The sequence below is a fragment of the Nylanderia fulva genome, unplaced genomic scaffold (genome assembly GCF_048542155.1).
Source record: "Nylanderia fulva isolate GAGA-0341 unplaced genomic scaffold, ASM4854215v1 Scaffold61, whole genome shotgun sequence".
Taxonomy (NCBI): domain Eukaryota; kingdom Metazoa; phylum Arthropoda; class Insecta; order Hymenoptera; family Formicidae; genus Nylanderia; species Nylanderia fulva.
In genome coordinates, this window is record NW_028190710.1 from 59,125 (window position 1) to 71,742 (window position 12,618).

The 12,618-nt window shown below is 40.4% G+C and overlaps 1 pseudogene; it reads right to left on the reverse strand.

The window, feature by feature from the left end:
• Positions 1-10,564: 10,564 nt before the first annotated feature.
• Positions 10,565-11,661, reverse strand: LOC146720770 (uncharacterized; annotated as a pseudogene).
• Positions 11,662-12,618: the final 957 nt, after the last annotated feature.

The following is a 12,618-nucleotide window of genomic DNA, read 5'->3' on the forward strand; positions in this document are numbered from 1 at the left end:
CTTTTTCACCGTCTTTCGTCCTCTTTCATCCTCTTTCATTCTCTCTCACCCTCTTTCACCCTGTTTCGTCTTCTTTCACCCTCTTTCATTCCCTCTCACCCTCTTTCGTCCTCTTTCACCCTCTTTTGTCCTCTTTCACTCTCTTTCGTCCTCTCTCACCCTCTTTAATTCTTTCTCACCCTCTTTTACCCTCTTTTGTCCTCTTTCACCTTCTTTCACTCTCTTTCGTCCTCTCTCACCCTCTTTCATTCTTTCTCACCCTCTTTCGCCCTCTCTCATCCTCTTTCGACCTCTTTCACACTCTTTCGTCCTCTCTCACCCTCTTTCGTCCTCTTTCACTCTCTTTCGTTCTCTCTCACCCTCTCTCACCTCGTTTACCTTCGTACGTCCTTTCTCACCCTCTTTCGTTCTCTTTCACCCTCTTTCGCCTATCTCGTCTTCTCTTACCCTCATTCGTCTTCTCTCACCCTATCTCCAAAAAATCATAAAAATGAAAAGGTCAAGCCATGTTCAAAAGAAGATCCTCAAAAATTTAAACTTAGTCTGTACAATAAAAAATAATTACTCGTAATTCCAGAGTTCCAATTTGTTAATATCAAATAATGTATTTGTTTCAAGTAATGGCAGTAGAGTCAAATACATACCTACGTATATGCAGTTTTTGCTGTTAATTGTACTTGAACGAAAAAAATAATTAAATGATTTAAATATAGCACATTTTAAATCAAGAAACTTATATAATCGAACTCTGTTTAGGAAAAGGTAGAACATTTCATTTGCCTCTGCCTTTACAAGAAACATTGGATAAGGTATGTCCTCCGGAAGATCCTATAAATTTGAATCACGAGTTGCACATTCTCGTTCGAGGTAACCCCAAGAAATCTAAAGTGGTTTGGGAAAATTTGGTAGATGTTAATAAAATGTATAAGGCTTTACAATGGTTGAAAGAAAATAATATTCATTGCTCAAAAATTCGTCTTCCAGCGTCATCTGATGATCTATTAAAGGATAAATTGCAGGAAACAGAATATAGGATTGTCGATGAGGAAAGCGACAATGACGAAATAAATGAGGTGGTTGAGGAATTACCAGCATTGAATTTGTACAATGTACAGCAAAACAAAAATAATAATGATCAAACCGTTTTAAAATGTACGGCTTTTCTCACACAAATCACTGAACATTCGGATATTAACGATAAGTATACAATATACCCAATACACGCAAAAAAAATTAATAACGAATCTGCATTGAAGCTTTATCAAATGGTGAAAATTGAAGATTTTCCAATGGATAATCGTTATAAATATCTGGATGTCATGTGTTTCCCTGATTTATATCCTGATGGTGTCAATGGACAACGAGAAGATAGAAACTTTGCATTGCCGGAATATTTATTTATTAGAACACGATTGATGTCGAAACATAGTAGATTCAGGTTGAATCTGCAGTATCTGTTCTTCCTTCTCAATGATGCTAACTACCGACAGTTGAAAAGTGGTATCTATTATACGATGATGGTTACTAACCCACGAGAGATACACTGCTGGTAGATACTTGAACGAATTGAAAGGTTACCAATTAGAATCGAATTTAATGAGTATTTTCGCAAAATTGAGAAATACGGATCAATTTTGGCGACAACCGTCCAATAATGTAAAATGCATGACATTGCATTACGGTCCAGCGACGTGGTTTTTGACTTTGAGTTCTAGTGAATGGAAATGGTCCGATTTGGGTGAATATTTACAAGATATGAATCCCGATAAAGAGAAGTTAGGCATCAGCGAACTAATCGCATACGATCCTGTAAGTACTTCTAGATTCATGTGCATAAAATTCAAAGCTATGATTGATTTTATTTGTTCGTCCGATAATCCAATAGGAAAGGTTATTCATTACTTCTGGCGACTGGAATATCAACGTAGAAGTATCCAGCACATGCATTGTATGATTTGGATAAAAGATGCTCCAGTATTAGGAAAATCGCCGGATAAAGAAGTTGCTACGTTTATTCAAAAATACGTAACGTGTGAAATTCCAGATGAAAATGTTTCGCCAACGTTGTACGATATGGTAATAAGTGATCAAAATCATAAACATAACTCGTATTGCATGCGTACGAAAAAAACGGAAACTAATATATACAGAAAGTGTCGGTTCGATTTTCCTCGGCCAGTTACTGAGAATTTCGTTTTAAGAGACGTTATCACTTCGATAGTCGGTAGAAAAAATTTACGCAGTAAGAGCAGATTGTACGATCTTCCTCGCAAGGAGTCGGAAAGATTTATAAATGATTATAATCCGTCTATCAAATTAGCCTGGGAAGGAAATATGGACATACAATTTATTAGAGAAAAATCAGAGTTTTTAAACTTATATTTAACAAAATACACGACAAAGTCGGAAAAATGCAATACAGACTTTGAAGTGATAGATTCGAATAAGTCCTTGGCATCGAAACTGTGGAATTTTGCAATGCGTTTATTAAATAACAGAGAATGCGGTGCTTTAGAAACTGCGGATACACTATTAGGGAATCCCTTGTACGGTACGGATAATGATATCATGGTCAAATGGATCGATGTTAATGAGGTGAGAAATAGAAAAGTTAAAACATTTAATGAAATTTAAGCTCTTGATGAAAATTCTACGAATATTTACTGTTCGTCACTCATCGATGATTACTATCCAAATAGACCTCAGGAATTAGAATCATTGAATTTGTACGATTTTGCCAGATTCTGGGAAATTACGAAACAGATGTCAAATAATGACGAAGTCAAGTGTTACAAACTGGCATCGGGTTTATTTTTAAAAAAACGAAAAAAGGGTTATTTAATTAACCATTATTGATTTAATATAAAAACTGAGCCCGAAAAATACTTTTACTCGCTGCTTCTTCTGTTCAAACCATGGAGAGATTTGAGTGAACTCAAAGGTACATTCGAGACTTACACGGATGCCTTTAAGAATTCAGAGTCTGTTTTAACGAAGGCAATGAAATATCACGAAAGGCTCGAAGAAATACAGAAAGCTTTTGAGAACGTTGCTGAATTAATCGAGAAGCGCGAAAATGATCTGAAAACAGCAGACAGAGACAAATCCGATGACGATGAACTGGATTGTAATCCGATAGAAGCTGACGACGCGATGAAAGATCTGGAAGATTTTGGTAAGATTGATTTATCGCAAATGATGTCGCAATTGAACAAAGACCAGAAAAGAGTCTTTGATGGAGTATGCCAAGTTTTACAAGATAAGAATCAGATTCTGCGACTGTACGTAAGTGACGAGGGTGGTACAGGGAAAAGTTTTCTAATTGAAACGATTAAACATTAGATCAGAATAAATTTGGAAAAAACGACTGCCATATCTGCTCCCACGGGTATCGCAGCATTCAATATCGATGGCTTGACAATCCATAGAATGTTTCAACTACCGGTTAGTCATGAATCTACACCAAAATATACGCAATTGTTAGACATGGTCTTGAAAACTTTGAGAGACAAATTAAAGAATGTCGAATTATTTATAATCGAAGGAATTACGTGTAACAATGCAATGATGGATTTAGGAACGACTGTATTCAGTGATGGTCAAGCCTATGTAGATTTGTCACGAGTAAGTAAATTGGAAGGCCTACATTTGATAAATTTCAATCCAGCATCAGTTAAAGCAAACTCGAGAGCCATTGTAGAATATAATCGACTGAGATCTATATTCAAATCTGAACTGCCACAAATCAATCCGTCCGAGAAAAAGGTTGTGAAAATGTACGATCGTCGATGGGATATCCCTAATATCATTGATGATATGCAGAATTATGATTGTGAGGAACCAGAAAGTATAGTTACGTGGAAAATATATGGCCTTTGCAATAACGATGCTGTTTCGTGTTACGCTAATGTAATATTACAATGTGCGTTTCATTGCGTACGTATTAGGCAACAAATACTGAAAAATATAGCATCTAATGCATTGATTGATGCTATCTGCGCGTATGGTGAACGTAAATATTGCAACATTCAAGCGGTTAGAAGATCTGTCGGAAAACGCTTCGAAGAACGAACACAACAAGATGTTTCGGAATTTTTGACGGCTCTAATGTCGACGTATTCCGACATCAATGATGTATTAAAACTCGAATTAAAGCACGTAACATGTTGCTCGAATGTCAAATGTAATTACAATGTAACTAAGCTGAAAAGCAGTAGTTTGTTAATATTACCTATACATTCCACATTAAAAAGGAAAAAAGGTGTCACTCTACAAAGTTTGATTAATGTAGAATTTTCTAAATGGGAAACGATAAACGGCAATTGTAACGAATGTAAGGGCACCGTGTTGAAAAAGAAAACCGTAATCGAATCAACTTTATCCGTCGTAGTAATACAGCTCAATTTATATACTTTTGTAAACGGTGCTTCTAAAAAAATTATCAACAATCGGATTACCGCCGTGCCGACGAGTAATATCACGATTAATAAAAAAAAGTTAATAAGCGCTATATTTCACGAAGGTGAAGAAATGAATCGTGGTCACTACACGTGTATGTTGAGAGCTGACACAAAATCGGAATGGTATTACTCTAATGATATGGAAGTGTTCAAGAAAAAATGGCCCAAAGAAGCACAAGGGGCATACATATTGTTCTTAGAACAGATTAAATAATGGCGCTGTATAAAGGCTGCTGTAAACGCTACATTAAAACATCAACTGTTCTAGCGCTGTATAAAAGTTGCCGTAAGCGCCAAAATAAAATATCGGCTGCTCTGGCGCTTTATAAAAGCTGCTGTAAGCGCTGCATTAAAACGAGTGCAATAAGTTTCTAATTTGACCTAGGCTTCATGACATTTCAAAAAGTATCATCAAGAAAAAAATTATCAGACAGAAATATGTATGTCGTGTTAAAATCGGAGAGACGAAGAAAAATATATGGTTGCGTTCTCACGAGAATGGGCGATGGAGGGGCCCATTCTTTATTTTCAATATTCATACAAGAGTAGTATAGTGGGCACTATGGCCCGTCAAAACAAACCCCCACCACCGACCCGTCTGGCGCCGTGTCTTATCTTATCTTTCCCCCACCACCGGCGTCTGGTTTTTCCGAGTGTGGGTGTAGGGGGAAGAGGGTGTTGGGGAAAAAAAAATGGCGACCTGGCCCCGAAAGGTGGGGATGAGAATTTTTTTATTTTTTTATTTTTTCTGATTTCCTCTGGATTTGAACCTGGGGCCTTCGTGTTTCCGAGCTGGGTCCTAGTATGTTGAGCTAAACGAGATCTTACTAGTCTAAGGATTAGATGAGGTATTTAAGCTAAAGTTGCGTAGGGTACGGTATGGGGGTACGGGTATACGTATGGCAAGGATAGCTCGTCGAATCAAATGGTCGATATTGGACGGGGTGGGGTAAAAACAGTTAGGGTATACGTATGGCAAGGATAGCTCGTCGAATCAAATGGTCGATATTAGACGGGGTGGGGTAAAAACATTTTGACCAAGAAAAGCGTCATGCGTTCGACCGGGGATCGGTGGCAGGTAGTAACTGACAATGCCGTAGGGTAATAAAAAAAGAACACGCAAATATTTGTACTGGCGAGCATTCCGACTCGTGTCACGATAAAAAAATAATGCATCATCGTAGATTAGAAAGAATGCTTATTGTTGAAAAGATGTCGGATAAAATTTTATTTTAAAATAACAATTTCTGGAAAGAGGAAGTGAAAGAAAATTGAACAATGGTTTTAAAAGTACAAATATGATTTATATTTAAAATATTTTTTACAGAACAAAATTTATTTATTAATACTAAAATTCATATTATATATTGTTATGATTCGCTTGTTTTTTGTGAGTAAAAATTTTACGAAATAAATGTATGATTAAACGATCGTTATATTCGCAATCTTCGGAAAAAAGAGCGAGAAACTGATTAAGATTATAGCCGCTACACATATAATATAAAAATACACAGCAGTATTGTCCGCAAGTCTTAGAAAAAATTCCTTGTAATTGTTGAATGTTCCAACGATGGATGATTCGTCGAAGTCGGATGAGAAATCCTGGATACAAGGGGGGTAATCCGTAGCTGTCGAAGTAAGTGGCTGTGCCGTGTTCATCGAGGTAGAAGGCGATCCAATGTTCTCCAGGTCGATCGTGATTGTCGGTGTTAGCGACGATAGCCGTCGACCTCGTCCACACCCTCGGAACTCTGTCGGCTGCATAGACTCCAACATGTCTGGCATCTAGATGACGCAATGCTTGTAGAATTTCGCGAGAGTTCATTTTTTTGTCCCGAATACGAACGAGTGTACGGTATTATTTGAACAATACCAGTTTTTACCTCTTTCGACAATGCGTCTTTTTCTATCTTGAGTTGTTTTGAGAGGTTTTCAATGTCAGTTTGCGTCGAGATGGAAATTGTTTCGTTCTTGTTTCTATCCGTCAACGTCGATGACGGTTCAGAAATCACAAATCTCTCTTCTTCTTTTTTAATCTGCTGTTCGTTGTTTTGCTGATTTTTCTCCTCTATTTGTATTTTAGTTATATTCTCATTTACATCGCGAGAAACGGCGGCGTCGTATTTATCGTCGCTATCGTCGAAGGTAATTTCCCAACTTTTGTCAGAACTACAAGTAGCTTCGGTAGAGGTCGAAACGTTCTCGCAATTATTTTGCGCACTTAGCCAGCATTTTAATTTATAAGCATTGTATAACGCGCAATGAAAGGTTCCAAATTTTCAAATCCCGTGATGACCGCAATATTGTACGATATTCTCCTCATCCGGTTGATTTTTAAATGCTGGTGAGGTACCCTCCAAATTATTTATATCTCTGGAAAGTAAATTCCTCAAGTAGTTTGCTTTTTCGTTACCTCTGACGTAAACGCAGCGCGCGTGTCTTGCGATTTCGCGGAGATGCGAGGTAAAATATTTAGGATTAACTGAGCCGTCGAACCACTCGATACCGTGATAATTTCGTGAGAGCCAATTGTTTTCTCGTCTTGCTTTTGCGGGTAATTTTCCAAACGCGTATGGTGGCATCATAATCCAATGCTCGACAATCGGAGCATCGATTGCGACAACGGCGACTTCCTTCGCGATAAATTTATTGGCTTCATCGCGGAAACCTTGTATGTCGACGACTATGTCCATATTGTGAGATTTTCGTTAGTGAGGTACAAGCTCTTAGCGAAACGTGCGCGTTTGTTCGTGTCTCGTACAAAACTGAATTCATTCTAGCGCGTTACATAGTTTCCACTTCGTGAATAGCGTTATCGAAATTTTCAAAGGAAGAGGAGGGGGAAAATTTTCTAATCGCGTATTACATTACTGTGTATGAATACATGTTGGTGAACGAGCGTTAAAAGCTAACCGGAAAAATCGACGATAACTTGACGCGATGCGTCGATTTCTACGACATTATCGAATTCGGCGTAAACGATACAATTAATTGTTTCGGTGAGTGCCTTCTCGAATCTCACTTCTAACCGAAGACTTCCGTGTCTCACGAGATTCCAATGACCGGCGCAATTAGCGGATAGATCGGGTGTAAGATCAAAAGCGAATAACGTATATCCCTGAGAATAATCATCTCTACTTATAGAATTTCCCTCGTTCAAAAAATGGATACCCGTCCCTGAAAAGAGCGTATGATAAGCTTCGATGTAAAGCGGTTCGCGAGACGAGAAAACCGGTTGTAACGGTCTACTGGGTATTTGTGTACCGTCGACGTATAGCGAGAAGAAATTTATTCCGTAATTTTGGAAATTAAACGGATTCAATTTTCTGTCACCGTTAAACGCTTTATTATCGACGAAACCTACTATTATTCGTTTCGGTAATTGTCCCAGTATTACATTGTAACGGCGTGGCCATTACTAACGCCTCGCGGGCCGATCACCCGCCCGCCACTTGAGGCTATGGCGCCTAAGGCGCCCCTAAGCACAAAAACATAACTGATACACGGGTCACCCTACCCCAGGGGCGCCCCACTACAACCCCCAGAGGCGCCCCACTACGACGCCGGCGTTATCCCCACCACAGCCTCGATGTAGAGTGGGGGAACCGCCGGCAGGGTATATAAGCCGGCTCGACGGATGAGCCGGCACCAGTCCTGTTCCGGACCTCCTAGCCAGGCAACGGGCTTCTCGTTGTTACGCCGGGTTTCCCGGTTTCTGGCCTCCTACCTTTAGTATCGGGCAACGGGTTTCTCGTTGTTACGCCGGGTTTCCCGGTTTCCGGTCTCTTCCTGCTATACACCGGGTGACGGGTTTCTCGTCATTACGCCGGGTTTCCCGGTTTCCGGTCTCTTCCTGCTACACGCCGGGCAACGGGTTTCTCGTTGTTACGCCGGGTTTCTCGGTTTCCGGTCTCTTCCTGCTACACGCCGGGCAACGGGTTTCTCGTTGTTACGCCGGGTTTCCCGGTTTCCGGTCTCTTCCTGCTACACGCCGGGCAACGGGTTTCTCGTTGTTACGCCGGGTTTCCCGGTTTCCGGTCTCTTCCTGCTATACACCGGGTGACGGGTTTCTCGTCATTACGCCGGGTTTCCCGGTTTCCGGTCTCTTCCTGCTACACGCCGGGCAACGGGTTTCTCGTTGTTACGCCGGGTTTCCCGGTTTCCGGTCTCTTCCTGCTATAGGCTATACGCCTCCGTACACCGTATCTCTAAGTAATACCGGGTAATTTGTAAATCTTTTCCGGACACCGCTACAGGCTATACGCCTCCGCATTTTTGTTTATACCGAGTAGTCAATAAGTTTCTCCATTTAAGGCTTTATGCCAACAAACATTTTTGTTTATACCGAGTAGTCAATAAGTTTCTCTATTTAGGCCTTATGCCAACAAATATTTTGTTTACTTGTTTCTTTTTGAATAAACCAAAAGCATTGTTAATAAGGAATAAGCGAGTCTGAATCTCCTCCTTCCTCCCGAATCCTGGAACCGGCGAGCCGATCCGCGGTGTCGGGAAAGGTGAACCGTTACAACATTATCTAACGATTCACCCACAACCCCACTGTGAATCGTGAATGTTTTAATTTCAACTCTCGTAAGCGGATACTTGGCGGTAACTTTGCTCAGCATTCTAGCATGCGCTAGTAATACTCCGGAACTTATTTTTGCTCTTTTCACCATTAGGCTTGCATCGAGTATACGAATTTTCGACGTGCAATTAGTTTCTATGAAACAAAACGTATCTTTCGAGCGCACGAGTCTCAACCGCACCTCGACGCCATTAATTAAGAATTTGTCCTGATTGAAAACGTCGCAATGGAGGTGACCTATAAGATCTAGCGCGCGCCCTCCGCGTATGTAACGAGCTCGTCTCGCTATAGCGGTATTGCCTTCCGCTCCTACTGTATCGTCCATGTGACCGGGTGTATCCGCATCCCATAAGCACGAGGTTAGATGGGAAGTTTTTGCGGGTGATGAATAATTTAACAACGCTTCGATGTACGCGCGGTACGCATAAGCGTTGTTTGGAGGCGACACGAGCTTTTGATTGAAATACACGTCGATTTGATTGAAGATGGAATGAAGAAAATGATTTACGGGGCCCACGTTGACGGCGGATCCGGTGGCGAGACCGGGTAGCGGCTCGGTTTCTACACGTACCCGAAGACTTAGTAACGTGTGTGTGAGATCTAAATATTCTTCTCCGTGACCCGGGATGACGAATTCTAGCGGGGAGTCGTCCGAAAGCGAGGTCACGGGTTTGTAATAAATCCATTGCGAACTTTCGATGCTAGTTTGCGTGGGCGGTAAAGAGAAGAGATCGAGCTCGCTCTTTAAACACTCGCTCGAGTGTGTGTGAAGAAATGACATTTTTTTCTTTCACCACCTGCTCTACCAACGTTATTGTCACGAACAAACGTATTTAGAATAATGGCAATTATGAAAATATATCGTATACTGTACGCTTTTTACCGCTATTAGCTTTACGCCGTTTCGCGGACAACTTGAGTCTTTTTACAGTCGAGCGATTTTTCCTCGTATTATTTTTAGTTTTTTTTGTATTTGTTCTTTTTTTCCCACGCGACTTGATTTTCGATAAACTTTTTTTCTTATTTGTCTTACGACGTTTACGCGATGCGCTTACCGAGGATTTAGCGACGTGACTCTTAAGCTTGCCGAAAGGAAACTGCGCTACATGAATTTTTTCATCCGATTTATATCCCCTACCTTTCATTAGACTACTTATTTTTTCCCTAGCTTTTCTCTTAAGATTGTCACGCGATTGTTCAATACGATGCTTGACAGCTACCTTTAACGGCATTTTATTTTCAACATCCTCGATTATATTAACCCCGGCGCGCAAAGCTTCTTTACCCACTGCCCCTAGTCCTCTAGTTAAATAAGGCAATACGCGTCTGAACATTCCTCCGAGAAAACTACCTATTCCATGACCTCGTTGATAGGGTGAACCGACAAAAACTCGTGGGATTCCACCGCCGCGAGTTCCACCGTTTTGTAATCCGTTATAATACTCCGAATAATAATCCATATTAATGAACAAAATCCTTCTTTCTTATCAAAAAAATCTTTACAGAGTATTTTTAAAAATCTAATCGATACGTTTAAAATGTAAAGTCACCGTTAACGTGCCGGATTCAAATGGTATATTTTTTCCAGTATCGTCTTTTATATCGATTTCAATCCGTCGGAAATTTGTTAGGCGCACCGGGATATAATGCGGAGGTGAGAAATATTTCACTTGATTCGTTCCATATTCGTAATCGCGCCCCACCCCTGTGACAGGCACTATTCGGAGAAGAGGAGTTTGCACATCGCCTGTTATGTAAGGTTCGCAAATATCGCAATAAACGAACAGTTTATCGGGAATACCCCGCGCCAAACTACACGCTTCGTAACTATAGAATCCTTTCGCGACGTACTCCATTTTCGTCAAGAGAACCGAGTTGAAGAAAAATTGAAGTAGATTTTTCTTTGGAATTAAGCTTAGATGTCGTGAGCATAGAACAATAGTGACTTCTCCCCTTAGGAGCGTTATAAATAAAATCAGCTAAACCGATCATTTGCAAAAGTCTATCGGAAAAATGCATATAATGAATCAGATTGCAACCAGCGGGACACGCGAGGAAGAAAAAAATACTACCGCCTGTAAATTTTTCTTGCTCCAAACGAATATGGGAACCGGCTTCTTTGCACGACGAATTAATCGCGGAGACGAGCTCTTCCATATTATTATAAACGCCATTTGATATTATGGCTTCCTTCGAAGTTAACACCTCATCTTCTTTATTTTTCTCTTTAACTTGAGGGTCGATATCGACTGAAACTGAGTACATTTTCTTCGCGCCTTACATGAAAAAAGGTATTAGGGAATTGGATTTCGCTCAACGCGACTTCCCAGTCACCGTGTAAGTGCAGCGATTGAGGTAATTCCGTAATGAACGATGAGGTTTTATTGTCGGGGGAATAGCGTATACTGCTATTGCTTGGAAGAACCAGAAGAAATTGATCCACCCTCATTTCGAAGAATAGTTAAATTCGAAGCGGGTATCCAGGAGTTAAATTTAGAAGGATACCCTTGCCAGCTAACTAATAATTGTTTATTGTTACCGCGTCCTCTGCTTTTTATCACACGATCGACGATAAATTCCTCGTCGCGTAAGTCTTTAATAACCGGTGCTAATTCTTGTTCGTAAAAAATTCCGTCTATAATTTCACCCGATAAATCACTTAATTCATATACGCGGGGTTTTCTCCATTCGAGAACTCGATGAATTCGAAATATCTCCTCGCTCCACTTCGCCTCGTATCCTTTCTCGAACGTTACTTTTGCTCTACTGACGCGTACGAGATCGTTCACGCGGTATTTAGCCTTTTGTTTACGCCCACGCTTCCTTTTCTTTTCTTTATCGTTATCCCATCGTCGTTTCATATTTTCACACGCGGTACGAGCATTTTCTCGTGTAACGACAGCGGGTTGCATTTTGATGGTGGAATGACGAGTATGAATTGTAAGCGTGAACAATATCTTGTAAAACATCAAAGTAACGACGTGTATTTTTATGCGTAAAATAACGCCACATCCGCTCCTTGAGTGTTCTATTAAATCGTTCCACTATAGACGCTTTAATATCGGGATTGCGCGTTACGCGAAAACGGATGTCTTTTTCTTTTAAGAAATTTTGTACAGGGCGGGCGATAAATTCTTTGCCTTTGTCGGTCTGTAAGTATACAGGTAGTCGACCCTCGTTTCTCGAAAATATTTGTTGAAAGGCCTTTATTACGCAGGTAGCTGTTTTGTCACGTAAAGGTTCTACCCAAACAAATTTACTAAGCACATCGATAACCGTTAATAGATAAGAATAGCCGTCATTATAGCTCTTGAGATTACGAAGATCGATTAAATCGGCTTCCCATAAATCATCGATATTTGTTACGTTATAATGTAAACGAGGAAATTTTCGTCGTACCGGCCGATGCAGCGTGTATGCATCCTGTGATTTAAGCCACTCGACGACTTTGTTACGCGTAAAATTCGTTTTAACGGCTCGCGATAAATTGTCCACCGCAGAGTAGCCTGCATAATGCGAGGGGTCGTAATACAATTTTTCGAATTCCATCAATTGAGATTTATCCAATCGAGT